The following is a 757-nucleotide window of genomic DNA, read 5'->3' on the forward strand; positions in this document are numbered from 1 at the left end:
TCATCAGCTTGAGACATGAACTTGGGCGTCACTGATTTTGATCGATTCACTTACCTAACAGAACTGACTGAGAAATAGACGGAAGCGGGAAGCCGTTCATCGACGATCGTGGGAAGCTGCTTGCCTGCTTCATAACTAAGCTATAGCCTTTCGGAGAATGAAGCGAACATGTCGCTTTGTTTTTAGCCGCCGCCGTCTGTACACAATGTGCCGCCCCGCCCGGCCGAGTCGGACGGCGCTAATTAAAATAATGTAATTGTGGGAAAATGTAAAAATGCTGACTGACGGTGGCTAAAATCGCTAAATACGGACATGTGAAAGTTACTTAATTTAATAAGCAATACGATCAGTCTAACTAATTTGACTGTGTCTGATGCCCTGATCACCTGATGAGAGCGCCGCAAAAAAAAAAAAGGCCTGATGGGCCCTCCCGAGGCCCGGGTGCATTGCACCCCTTGCCCCATTGTAGCTACGCCACTGTATGCTACGCATTACATGCACATTGTAATGGTGCTTTTTTTATTCAGTACCATTTTAGATATCTATTTGTAAATACGTACTGCACTTTGCCCCAGACTCTTCCTTTGGTGTTGCTATCAATACACACACTGCAAGTGCACATACATGAGTGAATGAAATATGTATGAAGCCCTTGAATTAGATATAATGCCAAGATGTGGCAGGGGAGACGAGAGACAATTTGTTAAATAAAGTCATACTGTGGCGACAATAATGAAATATTTCCTATTTTTATAGA

The sequence above is a fragment of the Polypterus senegalus genome, chromosome 4 (assembly GCF_016835505.1).
Source record: "Polypterus senegalus isolate Bchr_013 chromosome 4, ASM1683550v1, whole genome shotgun sequence".
Classification (NCBI taxonomy): Eukaryota; Metazoa; Chordata; class Cladistia; order Polypteriformes; family Polypteridae; genus Polypterus; species Polypterus senegalus.